General features: G+C 51.2%; 1 protein-coding gene and 1 non-coding gene across 4 annotated transcripts in view; one reads left to right on the top strand and one right to left on the bottom strand.

Moving 5' to 3' along the window:
- The window catches only part of GSG1L (GSG1 like), a 274849-nt gene that overhangs the window by 60955 nt on the left and 191627 nt on the right, over window positions 1-22267 (bottom strand). The window lies entirely within an intron of this gene.
- On the top strand, window positions 10893-10995 carry LOC120367436 (U6 spliceosomal RNA). The gene has a single exon (XR_005581825.1). It is a non-coding gene; the product is annotated as a U6 spliceosomal RNA (small nuclear RNA).

Here is a 22267-nt window from a genome sequence, read left to right as displayed (position 1 = left end):
GGGGCACGTGGGAGGTGAGAGCTGCAGGGCTAAACAGGGACATTCCATGGGAAGTTCTAAGCCCTCTGAGGCAGTTAGGATGTTATCCTGAGGGCGCCGGGCAGGAGTTGCAACTTTCAGAGCAAAGTTTCGGTTGGGTGGGGGTGGTGATCACGTCTGGGGCCTGAGAACGGGGCGGGAGGAGCAGGAGGCAGAGAGCCCGGGAGGAGCAGCTGCAGTGCTCCCGGCAGGCAAGGATGAGGATGGGCAGGACTTGCCAGGGCACTGAGATGCTGGAGGCAGGGAGCGCCGGGGTACTGGGTACCGCTGAGACCGATCACTTACCAGCAAACCTTCAGGACCTGGAGAACCCTGGCTCGGGAGGGGCGAGGAACTGGGGGAAACTGGGAGCAACTGGAAGCAGCTGTTGGAAGCGACCCAATTAACATCAGCCCCAGAATAGCCTCCCACGGAACAAAAACCTTGAGAAACTGAAGGCTGGTGTTTGATGACACCGATCGCTGGGGGCAGAGAAAAAAATAAATCCCTTGTCTGCACATGTCTAAAATATCCTGATGTTGGTCACGATGGAGACCAAAGCCTGGCTCTTTCCTGTGCCCTCTGCCCTGGGGGGGGGGGACCCCATGTGGTCAGGTACACCTACACAGAAAGCCATCCCCGGGAAGCTGAGCTGATGCTATGTTTAAAACTTGCCCAGACCTATTTTTAAAGAACAAGCTATTTTTAGACACTCTCTTGAGAACCCGAAGCCTCTCTTGGTAGCATATTTCAGGGTTTAAAAAGTTCCTCCTTACACATAACCTAAATCTTTCCAGCTCCAATTTAAGCTAATTTCTTGCTCTGGCCTCCGAGGACACCGGGAAGGGAGAGCTGGTTGGCATCTTCTTGAGAGGAGCCTTTGGGGGGCTCAGCAGTTACCGAGGTGCCCCCCAACCTTATCTTGCCTGCGTAGATCATTCCAATTTCTCTGCCCTTTCTCCAAAGGCCCGCTTTTAGATTACCAGAGTCATTAGTGTCACTCTTCTTGGAATTCTGTCTTTTAAAGTGAAGTGGCCCAAATTAGAGGTGGCACATCACGGAGACCTTCCAATTTCAAGGAATGGGTTTACTGAACTTACACCAGCCTTGTTTAGCTCAGCCGCCCCCGTCCAGCCCTGAGGCAGAGAATGGGCTCAGATCCCCCAGGTGGGCTCCAGAGGGAGCCCAGAAGCCATGGCCCCAGGACCTAGTGGGTCCTGGGTAACCCAGCACAAACCGGTAGTGGGATGATTTCTGACATTAACACGTGCCCAGGCTGCCAGCATCCTCTGTTGCCCCTGCCATTTGGGTAACTAGATGGAAAACATCCATGACCTCAGGCCACAGCTGTCCCAGGAGACTGAGAGAACTCCAGTTTGGTTTGGAGATCTCAAAAGCCTACATCCAGGCATTCCAAGACAAAGGTTTAGAAGAATACCCAATCAAGCAGAGACCGTTTCTCTTCCCCCTCCACATGGAGACCAGGTAAAGTTTCCTGCCTGGAGGGGAGTGGGAGGCAGGAGAGGAAGAGGAGGAGGGGCAAGGGGAGAGGAGGGGAGGATGGGGAAGGTTGGGGAGTGGTGAGGGGGAGCAGAAGGCAAAAGGGAAAGAGGTGGGGGAGAGAAGGAGGAGGAGGGAGAGGAGGAGGGGGAGGGAAGGAGGAGGAAAGGGAGGAAGAGGAGAAGGGGATGGTTGGTCCCAAGAAGGAATGAACTGAACTCTGCAGATATGAGCAGGGCTTCTCTAAAGGCCCCCAGCCTCCACTTCAAGCCCTTTCCATGACATCCCCTGGGAGCCACAGGGAGGTGAAGCTGGCACCCACAAAGGGTCCTTTCCCAGTCTGAGTGGACAGTGGACACCTTGGGAGTTGGGCCATGTGCGTGCTCACAGACACAGCCAGTACATCCTCAAGGGCTATTTAAAAGAGTGATATCCACCTGTGCCCTGTGTCACCTGTGCCCACCAGTGTCACCTGTGCCCACCTGTGTCACTTGTATCCACCTGTGCCCCTGTGTCACCTGTGTCTCCTGATGCCAACCTGTGCCCACCTGTCACCTGTGCCCACCTGTGCCCACCTGTGCCCACTGTGTCCACCTATGCCCCTGTGTCGCCTGTGTCTCCTGATGCCCACCTGTGCCTGCCTGTGTCACCTGTGTCTACCTGTGCCCGTGTCACCTGTGTGTCCTGATGCCAACCTATGCCCACTTGTGTCACCTGAGCCCACCTGTGTCACCTGTGTCCACCTATGCCCCTGTGTCACCTGTGTCTCTTGATGCTCACCTGTGCCCACCTGTGTCACCTGTGCCCACCTGTGTCCATCTGTGTCATCTGTGTCCACCTGTGTCACCTGTCTCCTGATGCCCACCTGTGCCAGCCTGTGTTCATCTGTGTCCACCTGTGTCCTGGACGCCCCACAGGCCTCTTCACGTGGACTAAGCTCCATTTCGGTGGTCTTCTACCCTCACAGGTCCTCCAAGATGAGGGTGGGTGTTGGGGAAGGACAAGGAGAAAGTCCCCAGGCCTCTGACTAGGTGGGAATGAGATCCAGGAGTTGGATGTACATGCCCCTAAGTCACCATCCTGCCCATCTCATCTCTACCTTCTCCTACATTTCTACCCCAGAAATCCACACGCTTGAGTCCAGGAGTTGAAGCAATGAGCTATGACCGCACCACTGCACTCCAGTCTGGGCAGCAGAGCAAGACCTTGACTCTAAACAAAAATAAAATTATTCTGGGACAACAGGCATGCACGTGCTCCATCATGATGGTGGAATTGATGAATGAGGGAGTGACCTCCACCCTGCAAGGAACCCTCCCCCTTGTGGGTGCCCTGGCTTGTCCCCTGCTGTGCCCATTCTCCTTTGATCCCACAACAGGCCTATAGGTGTGCATTTCACAGGCGAGAGTGAAAGTGGGCTGAGGAGAGGTGAAGAGCCTGGAGAGCGGTGCTGAGCCCAGGAGTAGAGTCCACACCTCTTTTTGGCCCAACCTTCATTCATTCATTCCACATGCAGCTCTTGCGTATCGGCTACAAGCGTGACACCGTGCTAAGGGCTGCAGAAAGAGACCAACGGGGCCGGGCACAGTGGAACAAGCCTGTAACCCCAGCACTCTGGGAGGCAGAGGTGCATGGATCACCTGAGTTAAGGAGTTCAAGACCATCCTGGACAACATGGTGAAACCCCATCTCTACTAAAAATTCAAAGATTAGCCGGGCATGGTAGCACATGCCTGTAATCCCAGCTACTCAGGAGCCTGAGGCAGGAGAATCATTTGAACACAGGAGACAGAGGTTGCAGTGAGCCAAGATCACACCACTGCACTCCAGCTTGGGTGACAGTGAGACTTGGTCTCCAAAAAAAAGAGAGACCAATGGAACAGACATGGCCCCTACCCACTGGGAGCTTCTCTCCAGTGGAAGAGGCAGACATCACCCTTCAGGAGTCAGGGCTCGGGAGGTACAGGGGTCCCTGAAGCTGAAGCCTACAGCTGGGTCCTCTGCTCTGGGGGTCAGGGAAGGCTTCCCTGAGGCAGGATGTTTCAGCAGATCCTGAGAAGGAGAAGGAGGAATTAACTAGGTCACAGCTGCCCAAAGTGTGGGGCTCGCCCCTCTGGGGTGCTTAAGCACCTTTTAGAGCAGGATTTCTAAACCTCAGCACTACTGGCATTTGGGGACAAAGAAGGTTTGACATCGGGGCTGTCCTGGGGGCTAGCAGAGGCTCAGCAATCCCTGGCCTTGACCTACTGGTTGCCAGGAATATGCACCCTCCAGCCCGTATACCCCCAGTCATAAAAACCAGAAACGTCTCCAAATACTGGCCAAATATTCTTGAGGGCAGGAGCAGTGGAGACAGACTAATCCCCCATTGAATGCACTGTTTTAGATTCTTCATGAATGTTTTTGTTTCTATTTTATTTCATTTTTCAGGAAGAGTCTTGCTCTGTCACCCAGTCTAGAGTGTAGTGGTGCGATCACAGCTCACTGCAGCCTCAAACTCCTGGGCTCAAGTGGGCCTCCCACCTCAGCTTCCTGAGTAGCTGGGACCACAGGTGCTTGCCACCATGCCCAGCTCATATTTTTGGTTATTGTAGAGACAGGGTCTCCCTGTGTTGCCCAGGCTGGTCTCCAACCCCTTGGCGCAAGTGATCCCACCTCAGCCTCTCAAAGTGCTGGGATGACAGGCATAAGCCATCAATCCCGGCTCCTCAGGAATGTTTTTACAATGGTCATTTCTTTTTTCCAGTTCTTTTCTATTTATTGCAAGTGAGACTGGCTTTTCATTTCCAGTGGTGATCTGAAGGTTCCTTTCTGAATGAATTTAGGTTGCAAAAAAAGTGAGTGATTTAGAGAAAATGCGAAGTGAGCGGTGTACCTGTGGCATGCAGATGTGGCGATGGTTGCCGGGGCACAGCGCAGACAGATGAAGGGGAGAGACGCGGAGCTGGGTAAGGAGTCGAGTGGCGGCTCTCATCCGAGTGTAGGGCCTGTAATCCTAGCAGTTTGGGAGGCTGAGGTGGGTGGATCACCTGAGGTCAGGAGTTCAAGACCAACCTGGCCATCATGGTGAAACCCCATCTTAAAAAAAAAAAAAAAAAAAAAAAAAAAGATACCAGCTGTATGCACTTTAAAAGAGTCTCTGACCGGCCTGGGAATCCCCCAGGGAGGTGCCACCTAGGCATCTTTCTCTTGGGAGTTCAAGTCCAGCTTTCTTCCAGCCTGGCAACTGATTGGTCTCTCTTTGACTGGGCACCAGAGGAAGGAGTTGACTCAACTTTGGGGGCCCATGTGGAAAGATAAAGGTCCCTAAATACTAGACACACACTCTTTGAGGTAAGATGCTTGCATGGTAAAAGGCATGGGGGGTGGCCACGAGTGGTGGCTGATGCCTGTAATCCCAGCATTTTGGGAGGCTGAGGCGGGCAGGTCACTTGGGACCAGGAGTTTGAGACCAGCCTGGGCAACATGGTGAAACCCCATCTCTACTAAAAAATACAAAAATTGGCTGGGAGTGGTGGCCCGTGCCTGTAGTCCCAGGTACTTGGGAGGCTGAGGCAGGAGAATCGCTTGAACCCAGGAGGCGGGGGTTGCAGTCAGCTGAGATTGCGCCACTGCACTCCAGCCTGGGCAACAGAGCAAGATTCCATCTCAAAAAAAAAAAGGTGTGGGGGGCCAGGTGTAATGGTTCACTCCTGTAATCCCAGCATTTTGGGAGGCCAAGGCAGGAGGATTGCTTGAGGCCAGGGGTTCAAGATCAGCCTGGGTAACATAGGGAAACCCTGTCTCTACAAGAAAATGAAAGGCAAGGTGGGGCTCTGAGATCAACGGGGAGTGCCGGACCCCGAGGACGCTTGTCTTCATTTTATTCTGTGGTTTGCGCTCACGAGAGACACTGGCCGAGCTCCCCCTCCCTGGGACTTCGCTCTCTCCACCTCTCTCTCTCGTTTTTGTACCTTGCTCTCTGTCTGCCACTGTTCTGCGTCTGCCTCTCTCTCCCTCCCGCCTCTCCGAGATGTCCAGTTAAACCTCCTCAAGGGACAAGCAGGACTAGCCACCGTGTTCGCGTCTCCATGGCAGGCCTCCCCGTCTCCTCCCGTTTTGCTCTCAGAGGACCCTGATCTGCAGAGACACCTGTGACAGGTCCACCCCTGCAGGGTCAGGCCCCACCTCACCCCTGCCAGCTCAGCCCTTCTGCCTCACACAGAACCGACCCCTTTGTAAGCCACCTCGAGAACGTTTCTGCCAATTCTACCTTCCATCCCTCTGGTCTCATTCGCTGAAATGCAAATCCAACTCTTCTGGCCAGTGAAGTGCTCTGAGCTTCCACGCTTCCCTGCAGGGACACTGGGGTTCCATCCAATTAGTTTCACTGCCCAGGAACTAAGAAAGCTGCCTGAGCACTAAGAAAGTGAGAGGATGAGTGGCCACCCGGAAAAACTTCCAGAGAGCCAAAATCGGCAGTCTCTCCTTTCCCCGGGCACTTTACAGTTTGTAAAGCACTCGACCAGCCCTTGTCCTGTGTAATCCTTGCCTTAGCCCAGAAAGACTAGGTTTCATTATCCCCTATTTGAAAAAGGAGAGGATAAAGCTCAGAGAGGTAAAGCAACTCACCTGGGGTAACACAGCAAGGAAGGAGTGTATTTGAGTCCAGGTCTGCCCAGGTGTTTCACCATTCCATCGCAGTCTCTTCCACTCACTCACTCACTCACTCACTCATTCATTCATTCATTCATTCAGCAAATATTTATCAAGCACTTTCTGGATGACAGACTGTCTTCATGGTTCAGGAAATAAAGGAGTATATAAGACAAAACGGCCCCTGCCCTCAAGAAGCTGATAGTCCTATGAAGGAAGATGGGAAATAAACACACACATTTAAATTCAGCGTTTGGCTGGGCACAGTGGCTTATGTCTGTAATCCTAGCCCTTTGGGAGGCCAAGGCAGGAGGATCGCTTGAGGCCAGGAATTCGAAACCAGCCTGGGCAACAAAGCAAGACCCCGTCTCTATAAAAATAAATAAATATACATTTTAAAATTCATGGTTTAATAAATGCTACGAAGGCAAAGAAGGGGATGTGGAAGATAATGATGGAGTCAATTAGTTTAGCCAAGGAAATCAGGGTGGGCTTCCCTGAGAAGGTGACATTTAAGCTAAGACCAGAAAACGGTGAAGGTTCTGGAGGGAGAGAGCCCCAGATGGAGAGAATGGTGAGGCAGGAAGAGACCAAGTGTGTTTACAGTTTCAGGCCCAGGGCAGGGGAGGAGTGCGGAGGCTGAGAGGCGGGTGAGAGGTGGCACTGTTGCTGTGAGGAGCCGTGGGAGGGGGAGGAGTGACCCCGTTGGGCTTATCCCGTTTGGAAGTGCATGCTGGCTCCGTGTCTCTGCAGGCCCTTGGTGCTCTCCTGCCCTCCGGCTCTCGGGGGCGGCTCACAGAGGGGCCCAGACACCTTCCATGGTAGTGTCTGGCTCTGCTGGGCCCACCTCTGTTCTGGGACAGGATACAAGACGTGAAGTCTTCAAGATTGGGACCCAGGCCACACATGGTGGCCAGAGTGACAGGCGGACAAAGCCGGAGTGAGGTCATGCATGAAGCGTGGAGGAGGGTCTCAGCAGCGTGCCCCCGTCCACCCTCCAGAGAGTGCCAAGAGCTCCATCGGGGTAAGCAGCTGTGAGATTTCCTGGGGCCGAGCAGGTCTCGGGGCGGAGAGGGCAGGGCCCTGGCAGCCAAGGGCGTCTCCTGTGTCTAACTGCCTGGCCCAGCCCTCACTGTCTCTGCTCCCGCTGGCCCTGGCGTCCCTGCTGAAGACTGTCATTTCTCATCTGTCACATTCCTTGAGCAGGAGTTGGTTTTCTATCACTCTTTTTTAATTTACTTTTCTTTTTTTTTGTGGAGAACGGGGTCTCACTATATTGTCCAGGCAGGTCTTGAACTCCTGGGCTCAAGCTACCCTCCCGCCTCTGCCTCCTTAAGAGCCGGGATTGCAGGCCTGAGCCACCGCGCCCGGCCTACTTTTTTTCTTTTGAGAGTTAGAGTCTCACCGTGTCACCTAGGCTGGAGTGCAGCGGCATGATCATAGCTCACTCCTGCCTCAAACTCCTGGGCTCAAGCGATACTCCTCCCATCTCAGCTCTCCGAGTAGCTGAGACCACAGGCGTGCACCACCATGCCCAGCTAATTTTGTTCATTTTTGTGCAGAAACAGGGTCTCGCTGTGTTGGCCAGGCTTGCCTGGAACTCTTGGCCTCACGCAGTTCTCCCACCTCTACCTCCCAAAGTGCTAGTATTACAGATGTGAGCTGCCCGCCCGGCCATCCTGCCTCTCTTCTGAGGAAGGTCTATGACTCTGGCAGGTGCTCCCAGCAGGGGCTCCCTCCAGCTCAGAGCTGGGCTTAGGACTAGGAGGCCCCTTTGATCACCAGAGATTAAGGCTCAGCTGGTTTTGCAAGCTGCTCAGGAACAGAGGCAACAGAGGGGGAGGCTCCGGAGGAAGGGGTGGCTCAAAGGAGGCCCCGGGTGGGCAGCCTGGGCTGCCTTGGGACCCAGGCCATATATGGTGGCCAGAGTGACAGGCGGACAAAGCCAGAGTGAGGTCATGCAGTGAAGCACGGAGGAGGGTCTCAGCAGCGTGCCCCCGTCCACCCTGCAGAGACCGAAGGTCACAGGCTCACTAGCCCTACCCTAGTCCTGAATCAGGCCTGGCCGGGCAGGAATGCTTGCAGGAGCCACACAGCAGGTGTTCAGTAAATGCCAACTGACTCTCACATAGCTCTATCTCAGCAGGTCTCGAAGCCCCCAGACTTTCCAGCCCCTGCGACGTCACATGGGTAGTAACGAGGGGGCAGCAGCTCCCCCTTCCAGACAAGGTGTTCTCTTGTTTTCTGTCCTTTGGCAGATTCTGCCAGCCCTCCACCTTCCCAGAGACAAATTGTGGGTAAATGCGAACTCACACATTGTCTCAGAAGAGCCACTGGGGAGTTTCCCATGCTGGGAAAAGCACACGGAAAAGACTGTTGGTGGAAAGAATTTTCCCAAAGTGGAGAATTTCCATCAAGGGAAAGTGTCCTCTTAGGGGCTCTTAGACTCCCTGCCATCTGCGGTGTCTGACAGCCTTCTGCAGGGAGGGGCTGGGAGTCCAGGACGGCAGCCCAGGCAGGGACCAAGGATGTCACAGGCATGGAGGACTCTCGGAAAGGGCCAGTGGGAGGCTGGGCATGGTGGCTCACGCCTGTAATCCCAGCACTCTGGAAGGCCAAGGTGGGCAGATCATCTGAGGTCAGGAGTTCAAGATCAGCCTGTCCAACACAGTGAAACCCCATCTCTATTTAAAAAATATATATACAAAAATTAGCCAGGCGTGGTGGTACGTGCCTGTAATCCCAGCTATTCAGTAGGCTGAGGCATGAGAATCACTTGAGCCTGGGAGGCAGAGGTTGCAGTGAGCTGAGAACTGTGCCACTGCACTCCAGCCTGGGTGACAGAGTAAGACTTTGTCTCAAAAAAATTAAAAAAAAAAAAAAAAAGAGAGAGAGAGAGAGAGAGAGAGAGAGAGAAAGGGGCAGTGGGAGTGTCAGGTCTGGGAGGGAAGGTGGGTGAACTGGCAATGGTTATCCAAACAAAAATGCACATTCCTTTTGACCCAGCAACTCCACCTCTAGGAATTTACACTCACATATTTGCAAGTGTGGGCAAAATTTATGGACAAGGATATTCACTATAGCAGAGGACTGGAAACACTCTAAAAGTCTCCCGGTAGCGCACTGATAGATTAAGCCATGGCTGTGGAAATCTACGTCCATCCCTGACCTCACTCCCTGCGTCTCTTTCCCTCTCTTTCTTGTACCTTGCATACCCCCAAGCATATTCCTGCCCCAGGGCCTTTGCACCCGCTGTTTCCATTGCTTGAGCCATTTTTCCCCCCCAGATACCCACATCTTGTTATTTGTTACTATCTCAGGGCTCAGATCCCAGTCCCTTCCGCAAAGGTGACTGTGGCAATTTGGAGGCCACATTCCCCGGGCTTCGGAAATGCCAGAGTAGATTCATCCACTCTGAGGAGCCAGAGATTCTGAGAAGAAGCCTAGAGAAGCCAATGGCCTGACGGTCTCGACTCTCTCAGAGGTGACCCAACCCAAACGGATGGGTTGCACACCATTCAGCATTCACAGGGCACTGTCTGCCAAGCCTGCCAGGCTGGCATTCATTAAGGTTATCAAGGAGCAGCTCTAAGGTGATCCCATGCCCTAGTGTAATTCTTTCCCCTTAATTGCAATAATCAATAGGATATGGCAGTGGTAACAGGATGACTATGTTATATCAGATTATATAAGATCGTGACACTTCTCTTGCCAGGAGGCTGTCCCTCTTGATGACTTAATGAAGTAAGTAGCCACATTTCGGGTCCACATGGCAAGGAACTGAAGGTGACCTCCTTAAGCTAAGGGTGGCCTCCAGCCAACAGCCAGCAACAAACTGAAATCCGGAAAGAAACCAAAGGAACCGAAATCTCCCAACAACCATGTGAGCGTCAAACAGATCCTTGCCCCAGAGGGGTTCTAAAGGGGAGCTCACCTCTGGCCAGCACCCTGACTGCAGCCTAGTCCAGAGCACTCACTTAAGTCAGGTCCGGACTGCTGGCCACAGAATTGTGAGCTAAGAAATGTGTGTTGTCTGAAGTTGCCAAGGCCATGGCAATTATTGTCACACATTTGGCAAATACGGCAGTGGGCCCTGGGCCAGGCCTGACCAGGGCAGGCAAAATGGCTCTGGGCTGGTTGGGCCCCTCCTGGGTCTGCTGGGGGAGCCGCGCCCATGGCTCAAACCAGGCCATGCATTTGGTCTTGACACCTAACTACCCCTCCTGACACTAGTCTCCCAAACCTTGAACCTCAGCCTGGCTGCAGCCAACACTTAGCTCCCCATACACACAGACACACACATGACGCAGAATAATATAGAGCTTTGAAAAGAGCGAGCTGACTTCGATTCCTGGCTCCAACATATTTTATGTTCTATATGTGTGTACTTGAAATAAACATATCTTCTCTGGGGTTTTCTGAGGGGTGGAAGAAATTGAGTTCTATATATAGTTAATTTCAGCTTATTCATGTGTTGTTCAGTAGCTCAGCTTACTTTTTTTGTCTGTTTCTCCATTAGTTTCTGAGATGTGTGTGTATGTTTAAAAAATCTCTGTCATTGCTGATTTATCTGTTTCTTCCTGAGATTCTGCCAGTATTGCCTGTTACAAAGTTTTTGTTGTGAGGAAAATATATGCTTATGATGGATATATTTTGTCTTTTTTGGTTATCTTTTTACCCACCTATAATTTTCTTATTTGCTCTCTTATAACTTTTTGATCTTAAATTATATTCAGTGCTCATTTCAGCAGTGTGTATATTAAGATTGGGATGATACAGAGAAGATTCACAAGGCCCCTATGGAAGGTTGACATGTAAATTTGTGAAATGTTCCATTTCTACAAGAAAAAAAATCTATTGAATCAGATAACAAAACTGTTAACCCAGCTTTATGTGGTTCATTCTTTTCAGGTATATGTTTTCCCATTCTTCTCCCACCCACTCTTCTATGTCTTTTAAAGTGTGCTTCTGGTACGGTTGGACCTTGCTGTTTTTATTTCTATAACCCAAGAGTTCCAATTTTTAACCAACGAATTTAACCCAGTTACATTTATTGTTAATTTGAATTTATTTCTGCCAACTCCAGCACTAAATGTGCCACTGACATCCCAGAGGCACAGCTGGGCTTGGCAACAGGGGGCCCCAGGCCTCAAGGCCTGACTTGACTCAGGGAACTATCGTATTTGGAGATGACAGCCAAAAGAGAGACCAAGCTCCTCATATTGGGGCAGGACAAAGAGATCCAATAGTCCAAGGAGTTCCTGCAGCCCTGGCTCAGCTCTCCTACCTACCCTCATTGAAGACCCACAGTATTTTGTGGCTAAGCCTCGCCCAGCTGTGTTAGGACTCATAGTCAGAAGTGGTGACCACATAGCTCAAACTGGATTTTAACATGAAGGAAATAAATTGACTCATGCAATGGAAAGGTCTGTGGATCGTTTGGCATTAAACAGAGCATGATCCAGGTGCTCAGAGACGAGGTCAGGAATCTGTCCCTTCCTCTCTCAAGCACTGCTTTCTGCTGGCCTCATTCTCTGGCAGATTCCCTCCACACGGTGAATCCATGAGCTCCCAGCTTACATCCTCTCATCTTTAAACAGAGCGTTTCTGGTGTTCCAGCAGTTGCTGCAAACATCCTAGAACTGAATCTCATTGCCTTGCTCTCTACCACACCCTCATCCCTGAACCAGTCACTGTGGGCAAGAAGATGATGTTTTGATTGGCTGGGCTGTGGGGCCACCTTGGCAGTGGGGCGGGGCACAGTAAACATGGCATGAGAGTGGAAGAGAGAAGGTTTCCAAAGGAAAATCACCGTGTTCTAAGCTGAAGGAAGAAGAAAGGATGCTATCAAGGCAAAAAGCAATGAAATCCACTATGAACACTATGACATGGAGGCAGCGTGGTGGCAGTCAGAGGCGGGCTCAACGCAGCCCTTCACTGCCTCTCTCCTCAGACTGCCACAGCCCTGCAGCTCTCAGCAAAACACCCAAAAGCCAAAGTCGTCAACTGGACTTAATCTTCTCAACAGTGGCTGCTCTCCCCTGTGCCCACCTGCAGCCACCACAAAGAGAAATGCTGAGAGATGGAATTGCGTAATGACCTTTAGAAAAGAGGGGAAACCACATGGGGTGAACAAATTCCCACCCCTTGGACATGAGAACCAGAACCCAGACATGAGCCCCAACAGGCTTTGAGGCAGCAAAATGGGGCTCACAAAGCCCTCGTGTGAATTCCCAGGAAAGCTCTGAACATCCGCCTACAAAGCTGAGGATGAAGCCCTGCTCTCCAGGTCCAGGGCTCTCCCTGCTGGCTGCATTCTGGCCTCAGGAAGGAGCCAGGCCCATGTGTGGGGGCCACCTCTGACACCACAACTCTACCCAGTAATTCCTTCATCTGAAAACATTCACAGAGGCTCCCACTGAGTCCTACTGGGCTCCAGAGACACAGAGATGAACAGAATATGGTCCCTGCAATGAGGCTCAGGGCTTGGTCTGGGAGACAGGTTTGTTCTGTGAGGTCTCCCTAGACTTGGGGTCAGCTGTAACGTCTAGTGCCTGAGACCAAGACGGAACCAGCCCCACACATTCTTCTTTGAGCCAGTCCAGCTCACCCCTACAGTCTGGGCTCCTGGCCACACTGGGCTCCAGTCCAGCCATCTCCTGGGATGTCTCTCACTTCCACCGACCTCAGTCCCACTGTGCTCTAGATCTACCAGGCTTCTGGCCCTCTGTCACCCAATACCTGACCTGGACCGTGGAGCGTGTTTTCCTGGACTGACTGAGAATCATCCCCAGGTTCCTTTGGCTTGATACTCTTTTAGTCACCTTGGGAAGGGTCCCCTGACCCCAGCATCACCTGACATCCAATCCTGGCTGGGAGCCCTATAGGGCTTCTTAGACCCTGGGGGATTCAAACCACTGCTACCTGGTGGGGAGCAGAGATGGAAGTGGCTGTACTGGATAAATGTCAATAGCAGGGCAGGGACACCTCTCTCTCCATATATATATATATATATATATATATATATATATATATATATATATATGTCTGTGCTCTAAGCACTGGCAGTAAACATACTTCTTTTCTCTTTTCTTTTTTTGAGACAGTCTTGTTCTGTCACTCCAGCTAGAGTGCAGTGGTGCAGTCACGGCTCACTGCAGCCTCAAACTCCCCAAGTAATACTCTTGCCTCAGCCTCCTGAGCGGCTACCACAGGTGCACACCATTATGCCCAGCTAACTTTTTCTTTTATTTTTTTAGAGATGGGGCCTTACTGTGCTGCCCAGGCTGGTCTCAAACTCCTGAGCTCCAGTGATCTCCTCACCTTGGTCTCCCAAAGTGCTAGGATTACAGGTGTGAGCCACCACATCTGGCCAAATAAACACTCTTAGTTTCTGTTTCTCTGTGTGTCTCTCTACTTCCCACCGCTGCTTTTCTCTGTATATCTCTCCTGCCTCTCCCTCTCTGTCCTCTCACACACAGATACACCCATCCTTCCCTTTCTGTAACTGATCTTGCCTGCATCCCCTCCCATTACATGAACTACAGTGTCACTGTAATACCAAATCATGACATACTTAAATACCATGAAAGTCTCAGAGCTGCCACGATATTACCAGTTCTGTTACAGTCATCATCCCAGAGCCAACCACGTATCAAGCACTGTACTAAGCACTTTATACATGCTCACGCCTTCCATCTCCACCACCCCTCCAGCAGTCTATTATCCCGCTTTGGAGAAGGGGTAACTGAGGCTGAGGGAAGACGGAGAACTTGACCAAAGGCACATACCTGGTGCTGAGGCCAGGATCCACACCTGGTCAATCTGCCCTCCACCCCTACCCAAATACAGGCTCTCACTTTCACTTTTTTTTTTTTTTTTTGAGGTGGAGTCTTGCTCAGTCGCCCAGGCTGGAGTGCAGTGGTGTGATCTTGGATCACTGCAACCTCTGCCACCCAGATTCAAGCCATTCTCCTGCCTCAGCCTTCCGAGTAGCTGGGACTAAAGACACACGCCACCAAGCTCAGTTAATTGATGTATTTTTAGTAGAGACAGGGTTTCACCATGTTGGCCAGGCTGGTGTCAAATTCCTGACCTCAGGTGATCCTCCTGCCTCAGCCTCCCAAAGTGCTGGGATCACAAGCATAAGCCACTGCACCTAGCCTTCACTTTCACTTTTCTAGACCTACAGTGAAGCATTTATTAGAGCATTCAGGTTGATGAATGCCGCTCACAGCAACCCCCCTGCTTTCCCCACCAGGGGCCCACCCTGGCTCAGGGGCAGAGGAGAGAGTGCCTATTTGAAGGGTCAGAAAGATTCAGATGTGTCTTCCAATCCTCTCCTACCAGAGTTTCTGTAACACTCATTCCTTCCACAAGTATTTACAGAGGCCAGCTTGGTGCCTGTGGTACCAGGGATACAGGAATGACCCGGACAGACCAAGTCCTGCCCTCAGGCTCATGCTCTAGGAGGAGGGGCGGGAATAAATGCCCACTCAGATCAATGCACAGGCTCAGTTCAGAGCATGGCAGGTGAGGCAGGGCTTGGGTGGGCAGGCACTGCACGGCTCTTAGCCCAGCTCTCCCATTCACACTGTGTGACCTCAGGCAAGTTAGTTAACCTCTCTGGGCCTCCTTCTCCTCTTCTCTAAAATGGGGGTGAGATGCCTGAGGAAAGGGCCTGGCACATTGGCGAAGAGATGGGAACCACTGGGAGGCAGAGTGTGGACCTGGCTCCCACCTGGAAGGCTCAGGGGCAGGGCAGAGCAGTGAGCGCTACCCCATGAGCTGTGGCGGGTAGCCCTCAGAGCCTGGCTGCTCCTGGTCGCTGGACAGACTGGAGTTAGACTCTCCCTACTGAGCCCTTGCCCACTGTGTGTCAGAGACTCCAGGAGCTCAGCCTTTTCCCTACAACAGGGTTTTGGCCTCAGTTTCCCCGCTGGGTTCCCCACCTAACCCACTCCGGGATCCTCTATCTGTGCTGCCCTCTACTGGCCACCAGGAGGAGGGTACCGGCAGTGCACCCACCCTGAGGTTCTCTGGCGGCCCCGCCCACCCACTCGGCGTCCTCCTGAGGCCACGCCCCCTGAGGCCGGCCACTTCCTGGCCACGCCCCTCAGAGTCCAGCCTTCTGGCTAGGTCCCAGCCTGGGCCTCGCAGTCCTGTCCCGACCTCCTGGCATTTCACCAGAGACCAGGCCCTGAAATGCCCAGCATCCCTTGCTACACCCACTCCACTAAGTCCCTTCAAAGTGCCAGGCACCAGCAGTTCCTCCAGCATAGCTTTTACTTCCAATTTTTATTGAACTTATTAAAATGCTTACCTCTTCCCACCTCCCCAAAGCCCAATTTCTAGTTGGCCCTGTGCCTGGGGCCAGGCTCATTTGTATGAAAGGCCCGATGGCCTGCAGACTCCCCGAGTCCAGGCTTCTAGCAACATGCAAAGGACGTGGCGGAATTTAAATCATGAATGGTTTTCATCCCAGCGGGCAGGGGAACAGGACAGGGGCCTGCCCCATCCGTCCCACCTCCAGAAGACTCACTGGCTGTCGCCTCCCATGATGACAGGTCCCGATCCCCTTCTAGAATTTTCAGACACTTCTGCAGGCCACTGATATGCTTCTAACACTCCAACTCATTCATTGAGCTAACATTTATTAAGCATCCTCTGTATGCAAAGCATGGGGCCAGCCACAGGGGATACAGCCGCAAATATGGCAAGGCTATTCCTCCAAGGCTAATGAGGAGAGTGACATAAACAGTGACGTGAAATCAATTATTACAAATGCTAAAACAGAAATAGATCCAGCGACCATCTAAAACTGGCAGCTCATGGCTTGAATCGAACCTGCAGATGTTGGCAAGAGCTGTTAAAAAAAAAAAACGATGATATTTTGGGGCCAACATTTAAAAAATCTGGAGGATTTCCATTAAAATATGGGAGTTTTGGCTTCTCTTGTAAAAAGTCAGAAACTCTGGCAACACTGGGTCCACATTTCTTCTTGACAACCCTCAGCCAGAGCAGGGCCGGAGCTGGGCCGGAGCTGGGCCGGAGCTGGGCTGGAGCTGGGCCGGCCTGCAGCAGCCAAGCCCCCAGCGGTGCCATCGCCCGCCTGCCTGTCTGCTGCCCTCACATAGCTCCCGCCATACCCCCAGCTCGCTCGCTCATCCACACTCCCTCCCAGGCCACTCAAGGTGTCTGCGCTGCAGCCTCTGAGAGGAGCCTGAAGGAGATAAAAGGTCTGCATTGCCTGGCTTCGGGAAAGGCCTCCAAGAGGAGGCGAGCTTGGAGGTGGGCTTGGGAGGCCAGCAAGTGTTCACGAAGAGGCAGGGGAGGAGGGAGGAAGGCGGACGGGAGTGCAGCAGCCAGCCGGGGGGAACAGGGTTCGGGGTCTCCCATCCCGCCAGAGCTGGGCGTCTCCTGCATTGGTGGGGCTCCTCATGAAGGACGGGCTCAGTTCTCTGGTCTCCTAGGACCTTCCTTGGACAGGTAAGAGGAAGGCTACAGGTGAGTGCAAGTTACGGAGGTGGAGGGAGCAGAAGAACGAGAGCCTTCAAGGCTCTGGGAATCGCGGAGGGGTTTTGAGGGGAGTTTGTGACCTTCCCTCTCATAGGATTACACCTGATGACGGGCTGGTATACAGCAGGTGCTCAATAAATGTCAGCCTGTTTGCTCCCTGTCTCTCTTGTTCCTCCTTTTTCTCTCACTTCCTTCTTCCTCCCTCCATCTCTCTCTCCTCTGTCTCTGTCTCCCTCCATCTCTCTCTGCATCTGTCTCCGTGTCTCTCCATGTCTCTCTCCTTCTCTCTCTGTCTCCGTCTCCCTCCCTCTCTCTGTTCCTTTCCCTCTCTCCTTAAGTGTGCATCTGCCTCTGCCGCAGGGCCCCTGTTCTTCATCTTCCTCTGCCTCCCGTCTCGTGCTCCATCTCTTTCGTCATCAGGGACCCTCTGCTCTCCTCTCCTGGCGCTGAGATGTGGGGATAGAGTGTTTCCCACGGGAGGTCCCACCTCAAACCTCACTTCCTCTGCCTCCAAAAAAAAAAAAAAAAAAAAAAAGGCAAGAAATTAATATGAGGCTGGGCGCAGTGCCTCACATCTGTAATCCAAGCACTTCAGGAGGCTGAGGCAGGCAGATAGCTTGAGCCCAGGAGTTCAAGACCAGCCTGGGCAACATGATGAAACCCCATCTCTACAAAAAATACAAACATTAGCCAGGAGTGGTGGCACCCGTGTTCCTGGCTACTCAGGAGGTTGAGGTGGGAGGATCACCTGAACCCAGAGAGGCCGAGGCTGCAGTGAGCCATGGTTGTGCCAGCGTGCTGCAGCCTTGGGAACAAAGGGAGACCCTGTCTCAAAAAGAAAAGAAAAAAGAAAATGTGGTCAATCCATACAATGGAATATTATTTAACCATAAAACTAACAAAGTACTGATACGAGCTACAACACGATGAAGCTTGAAAGTATGTGAAATGAACGAAAGAAGCCAGTCATAAAAGATCCTATGTTCTGTAAATCCATTTATAGAAAATGTCTAGAATCGGCACATTCACAGAACAGAAAATAGATCAGTGGTTGCCCGGGGCTGGGAAGATTGGTGGAGAATGAGCGGTGGCTGCCAGTGGTACGGGTTTCTTTCTGGGGTGATGAAAATGTTTTAAAATTAAGCTATGCTGATGATTACTAAAACGCATTGAATTGCATGCTTTAAGCATGATGTGTAAATGATACTTCAATAAAGTTGTTTAAAATTTTTTGAATCAAAAATCAGGAGTTGTTTTCTCATTAAAAAACAAAACAAAACAAAACAAACGGGTTTTGGCCTTCCTCGAATGCCACGCATACGAACTCCCAAGTTTCCACTCTCAAGTTGGCCACAGCTGCTATATTCCCTGCTGTATTATATCTGGCCAGCTGCCCTCATTTAAGTCACCTCCACGGTCGCTCTGGGCCTTAGATATGAGACCCCCAATCTGGAGTGAGGAGACCATGTGTCCTGAAGTTACCAGCCTCGTTCTTCCATCTCATGTTCGGCCCTAGCAGCAAAGAGCCCTTGGGGACCAGAAGGGGCTATAGGGACAGAGCCATGGATGCCCCGCAGTGGCCTACATGGACCAGTCTAGTGGCAAAGCACGTGAGCCTTGAAGCCAAAATCGCCACTAAGCCTGTGCCTCTGTGTTCTCAACTATAAAATGGGGACAATAATTGTAAGGCTGGTTGCCTCGCCGCTGGGAGTTCAGATACGCCCATCTCCCTCCCCACTTGAAAATTAGAATATGCCAATCATCTAGCTCCGCCTTGGAAATCCCCTCTGCACTCAGCACTTAGCCCGCTCGCAGGAAGTCCCACCTCCCTACCAATAGTCACTCCCGCTGTCCACATCCTGTCTCCCCAAATCCAATCAAACGCCTTCACTCCCTATAAAACCCCACTCCGGCGAGGAAGCAGCGCGACTTCCCTGGCCCCTCTCCCTGGGTCCAGAGGACCTCCCCGGGGAGCTAAGGAAATCGGAATTGGCATCTGATTTCTTGTGCTGGCCTGAGTTTCCTCGTTTTTTACTCAGCACGTATCTTCAAAGAATAAACTTTACAATAATAGCTCCTACCATCATAGTGTTAGAGGCATTTGAACCAGAGTGACTCCATCTTGATGAGGGGCTGGGTAAAATGAGGCTGAGACCTACTGGGCCACATGTCCAGGAGCTCAGGCATCTGTCACAGGGTGAGACAGGAGGTCAGGTCGGCAGAAGATACAGGTCATAAAGACCTTGCTGATAAAACAGGTTGCAGTCAAGAAGCCAGCTAGAAACCACCAAAACCAAGATGGCGATGACAGCGACCCCTGGTTGTCCTCACTGCTCATTATATGCCAATTATAACTCATTAGCATGCTAAGAGACACTCCCACCAGCACCATGACAGGTTACAGATGCCATGGCAACGTCAGGAAGTGACCATATATGGTCTAAAAGGGGGAGGAGCCCTCGGTTCTGAGCATTGCCCACCCCTTTCCTGGAAAACTCATGAATAATCCACCTCTTATTTTGCACATAATTAAAAAATAATGTTAAATAGCCTTAATTCAGCAGCCCATGCCTCTGCTTTCCCTATGGGATAGCCATTCTTTATCCCTTTACTATACTGATAAAGTTGCTTTCACTGTGCTCTATGGACTCACCCCAAATCCTTTCTTGCATGAGATCCAGGAATGCTCTCGTGGCCATGGATTGCAGTAACAATAGCGCTGGACAGAGGTCATGTCTCAGCTTACAGCAGATGCTCAATAAACGTGAGCTATTGGTGCTATGATTCTTGTTCGTGATTTCAAATTTGGAAGTTCTAAAATCCAAATGTTTTTCACAACTCATCTGGTCACAATACCTGACTTAGCCTAAACTTCTTTGGAGCATAAGGCTGACCTGGATGGATGTGAGGCTATTTACTATCCTTACGTATCACCCCGCCCCAGCCTGCTTATGTGTTTTACTGCAGAAATATGAATGGATTTGATTGTAGGGTTCTGTCCCAGCGGCTTCTGGGGTGTGACGGAATGCATAGTCTATGTCTTATGTTACCTTCCAAAATCTAAAGAGTTCTGAATTCTGGAACACTTTCAGACCCAAGGTTTTCAAACTGGGGACTGTGACCTGGATGATGAAGATGATAATGGCAAAATCCAACCCTTCTCCTTCTTTGCCAGATGTTGCATTAGGAGCAAAAAATGGTGGCACAGACCCAGGCAAAGGCAGTAGGGAGGAAACGCCGAAAAATTCTGAAGATAAATCTTCTACCGGCCCAGGGGGATGGGAGCTTAGAATTAAAATTAAGGTCCTACCCAGAAATGAAAGAGCTGGGGACAGGAATAGCACTGGCCACCTTAGCTTCAGAAGACTGAGTCTGGAGGGACGAAGTTTGGTCCACTACCTCGGGGAAAGGAGGGGTGAAATGGGTGGCTACAAAGGAGTGAAATCTGTAGCATCTAAACCACACAGTGAATCCCTATAGAGGGCCAAGCTGAGCAGGCCCAGCCTTATTGCAAATGCTTAAGGCATTAGTCCCCAGAGAGGGAAGATGTCCCAGGCCTCTCCCTCAATGTATCAATGGCTTGAATTGCCCCAAGTTGAACACAGCTGGGAGCAAGGAGCAGGTGACAGCTCAGCTGCAGATAGGTGCTCCTGTCTCCCCACGCAGGACCCTTGTTGTAGAATAAAGAATTTCACTAGCCTTTGTCCCTGCGTCCTGGGAGGGACACTAAATCCTTGGAAGTTTGTAATAGAAGGGTCTTTGTTATTCATGAGGCCCTTTAATCACATCAGATTTGATGCTAGTGAGATGAGATGACTCAAAGTGGGGGCTGCGGGGGCTGGGGTCACTAAAAAGATCAGCCTTTCAATTACAGTGCTGGGGTTTTGAGCCAGCCTGACCTCAAGGAGGGGAGGGGACTAGAGATTGAGATCATCTACATGGCCAGTGATTCCATCAATCATGCCTATGTCATAAAATCCCAATAAAAACTCTGGACACTGAAGCACAGGAAAGTCTTTTTTTTTTTTAAAGACAGGAACTTTGTCACCCAGGCTGGAGTGCAGTGGTGCAATCATGGCTCACTGCAGCTTCCTCAACCTCCCAGGCTCAAACAGTCCTCCTGCTTCAGCCTCCCAAGTATCTGGGATGCAGGTGTGTGCCACCATGCCCAGCTAACAGGCGAGCTTCCTGGATGGTGAACACATCAGCTGTGGGTGATTTGTCCTGATTCCACAGAGACAGCATGGGAGCTCTGCATCGAGACCCTCCCTGACCTTACCCTGCATGTCTCTTCCTTTGTCTGGTACTGATCTGTATTCTTTATAATACAGCTGTTACCTTAAGTAGAGTGACTTCTGAATTCTGTGAGTCATTCTAGTGAATTATGGAAGCCTTGAATTTGAGGCCAGTTGGTCAGATGTGACGGTGGCCTGGGGACCCCTGAACTTGCAGCTGGCATCCGAGGTGGGGAAGGTCTTGTTGAGGACTGTGCATTCAACCTGCGGAGTGTGGTACTGCCTCTGGGAAGATGGCATCAGAACTGCATCACCATAGACCAGCTGGTGTCAAAACCCCTGGTCTTGACTTGACTTTCTATGTCAGACATGGTCTTGCCTCCATCCATATCTCCTTGGCCCATGGCAGGCACCACCTGTGACTTTGGCTAGGCAATTCCCATGCATTCTGGTGGCTTCTTTCCTCAAAGACTTGCATTCTTAAGTGGAGAAGCCTGGAGATGATGAGAAGTTAATGTCTCAGGAGTGACCCTAAACTAATGGAGATGGAAGCTGGTGAGTAAATATCACTGCTTTCTCACTCACCCTTTGTGTGAGCAGTTCTGGGCGTGATCTACTCAGCCTCCATGAGGGACCGAGCCCCAGGGGGCCACAGTGGTTACCTTCTCCTCAATACTCCCTTTAGTGTCTCTCTTCCCTTCCTGGCGTCCTTCTCTACTCTCCCCGCACACTAAGATCACCTCCCGAAGAAACTACTTACACCTGAATCTCCATCTTAGAGTCTGCTTTGGAGAAACTCAAAATAAGACCTTGGCCACACCATGGGCATGCCAGCAGACCCAACACAACCTGGCTAATCAGTGAAATGCATCCTCTGGCATGGTGATTTGTTTCGAAGTGAATCTCTGAACCTAGCTGATCCAATTATAGTCCTCTTTGGACAAAACTCCAAGCAGATGATATTGGAAGGGAGATCTCTCTACCTCCAGAATTTTAAATTAGCCTGGGCTACTAGTAGCCATCCTTCTGTCGGCATGGAGAGGGCCTGATTGAGAATGATAATACAGAAGAAGGCAGAGTTTAGAGATACAGATTCCAGATTACATGATCACCTGGATGCAGCTGTGCCTGAAGCCCAGCCTCTCCACTTTTTAATTACTGAACCAATAGATTTCCAACACCATTCCCGCCTTTTTTTCCTTCAGCCAATTTGATCACATTCTTGTTACTTGCAAATAAAAGAATCTTTAATAGTATGTAAATATTCATCTTTATGACTTAGAACCTCTACTTTTTTTTTTTTTTTTTTTTTTTTGAGACAGAGTCTTGCTCTGTTGCCAGGCACCAGGCTGGAGTGCAGT

Source organism: Saimiri boliviensis, chromosome 12, assembly GCF_048565385.1.
Source record: "Saimiri boliviensis isolate mSaiBol1 chromosome 12, mSaiBol1.pri, whole genome shotgun sequence".
NCBI lineage: Eukaryota > Metazoa > Chordata > Mammalia > Primates > Cebidae > Saimiri > Saimiri boliviensis.
Note: the sequence above shows the minus strand (reverse complement) of the source record. Positions and strands in the feature narration are given on the sequence as shown.